General features: G+C 40.2%; 1 protein-coding gene across 9 annotated transcripts in view; it reads right to left on the bottom strand.

The window, feature by feature from the left end:
• LOC119577924 (regulator of G-protein signaling 9-like) overlaps window positions 1–277 on the bottom strand; it is a 236,903-nt gene extending 236,626 nt beyond the window's left edge. For 4 of the 9 annotated variants that reach the window (XM_037925603.1, XM_037925599.1, XM_037925598.1 and 1 more), the window contains exon 1: window positions 1–275. This exon is cut by the window's left edge and continues 391 nt beyond it. The gene's annotated coding sequence lies outside the window, so the exon portion shown is untranslated. The other 5 variants (XM_037925600.1, XM_037925597.1, XM_037925604.1 and 2 more) reach the window with 5 other exon arrangements.
• Window positions 278–2,435: the final 2,158 nt, after the last annotated feature.

Genomic DNA, 2,435 nt, shown 5'->3' with positions numbered 1-2,435 from the left:
CACTGCCTCGGCTCGCGGCGTGAGACCAGCTCTGCCTCGCAACCGACCGTCCCGCGCACACACTCCTCACGCTGACCCGGCACCGCGCCGCACTCACACCGATCCGGCTCCCCCTCCCTCGCTGGCCTGGCCGATGCCTAGTAACGCCTAGGCTGCTCTAGGGGCGACGCCTGCAGACACGAGTCAACTATGGCCTCGCACGATATGCGTAAATCGGAAAGAGAAAGAAACCTGGAGGGACCTGGTGAGGCAAGAGCCACGCAGCAACATTAACGTCACCACACACTCGGCACGACTGCAGAATAGTGTAACGCCCGTCATAAGTCAAGTAAGCGTTCGACAGCTCGTTTCCCGCTCTATATTCACAAGTGTACCGCTGCGGACCTCCACATTCACATAACGCATACTGATATTAGCGACATGAGTAACCAGGTTCGTACACACACTTATATACATATATGCATATATGTACGTAAATATATGTATGTGTGTGTGTGTGTAATACACACATATATATGTATGTGTATGTATATATATATATATATATATATATATATATATATATATATTATATATATACATATATACATATATACATATATACATATATATATATATATATATATATATATATATATATATATATATATATATATACATATATATTACATATGTGTTGTGTATATATGTGTGTGTGTTTGTGTGCCTATGTATGTATGTATATATATGTATATATATAAACATGCACCTACACGCGCGCGTGCTCGCACGCGAAGGGGTTTCAAAAAGTTCGTGGAAAAAGTCCATAGCTAAAAATCATTTAAAAGGATTTTGATTTCAATGCACCTAAACATTCTTGTACCAACGTGTTATAACGTGTTCAGACATGAACCCTTAAATACATGTAATAATGCATCGTCGCCAGTTGGAAGTCAGGCATCATTCAAGCAACATGGAATCCATCAAAATTGAGTCCATGACAAACATTAAATTCATGGTAAAACTCGGTTGGGAGAATAGGCAAATCCTTGATGCTCTGGAACAAATTTATGGGGATAATGCCCCCAAGAAATCAACAACCTACAAATGGATAAGTCGGTTGAGAAGTGGATGAAACGAAATTGAAGATGAGTGGCAGGCCATCAATGTCAATTTGTGAGGAAATCATTGATGCTGTGCACATGATTGAAAAGGACAGACAAATAACTACTGAATCAGTAGCAGACACGCTCAACATCTCTGTTCTGCACGCACAATTATGGTGGAGAGTTTGGGGCTAAGCAAGCTTTCCGTTTAATGGATCCCTAGGTTGTTGCACCCAGATCAGCAGCAAACAAGGGTAGATCTTTCAATGGAAATTTTGAATAAGTGGGATAAGGAGTCTGAAGCTCTTCTGCAGAGAATTGTGACAGGGGATGAAACATCGCTCTACCAGTATGATCCCGAGGACAAAATTCAATAAAAGCAATGGCTGCCCAGGGGTGGAAGTGGACCAGTCAAAGCAAAATTTGAGTGTTCAAGAGGAAAGGTCATGGCCACTGTTTTCTGGGATATAGAGGGGATTTTACTGGTTGACTTCCTCGAGAGGAAGAAAATAATTACATCTGCTTATTATGAATGCATTTTTTGAAAACTGTCCAAAAAAAAAAAATCTTGGAAAAATGCCCTGGAAAGCTGCGTCAACACATTCTCCCCAATTTAACCCCATCTGACTTCTTTTTGTTTCCAAACTTAAAAATATAATTTTCCTTTGGTTAAAGACATAAAAGCAGCTGCTCTGACATAGTTCAGTTTTACTCACACAGACTTAAAAGCTGGTATCAACGTTTCCAGAAAGGTATTTTTGAAAAATGTACATTATAACTTAAACTGTATATATAGTATATATGCATAAATATGTATGTATGCATGTGTGTATACATGTATGTATACAATATACAATATATATATTTTCTCTAGTGTTCTGTCCTACGACAGGTACTTTATGATACCCATTTTCTCCATGACACTCTATTCACCCTCTTTTACACGGGACTGAGGGCCATTTCCTGAGGTGTCTGCCATAAATGCAAGGGAGAAATCAGTCAGGGTGATTTCCTGTTGCCTTCCCTGACTGTGTTTTCACTGAGACACTCTCTAAAAGGGTTGCCATCAAAGGCTAAAGAGTCCTCTCTGCCATTATTTCTATTTGTCCAATAGATGGGACCGTGACAGGTACTCCACTCTAGTGGCTACGAGGTGGTTCCATATTCCTTAGGACCAGAACCCCACTAACGTATGCAGTTTATACATACATACATATATACGCGCACACACGCACACACACACGCACACACGCACACACACACACACACACACACGCGCGCGCGCACACACACACATATATATATATATACTGTATATATATATATACATATATATGTACATATATATAT

Source organism: Penaeus monodon, chromosome 10 (genome assembly GCF_015228065.2).
Source record: "Penaeus monodon isolate SGIC_2016 chromosome 10, NSTDA_Pmon_1, whole genome shotgun sequence".
In the NCBI taxonomy this organism is placed as follows: Eukaryota; Metazoa; Arthropoda; class Malacostraca; order Decapoda; family Penaeidae; genus Penaeus; species Penaeus monodon.
Note: the sequence above shows the minus strand (reverse complement) of the source record. Positions and strands in the feature narration are given on the sequence as shown.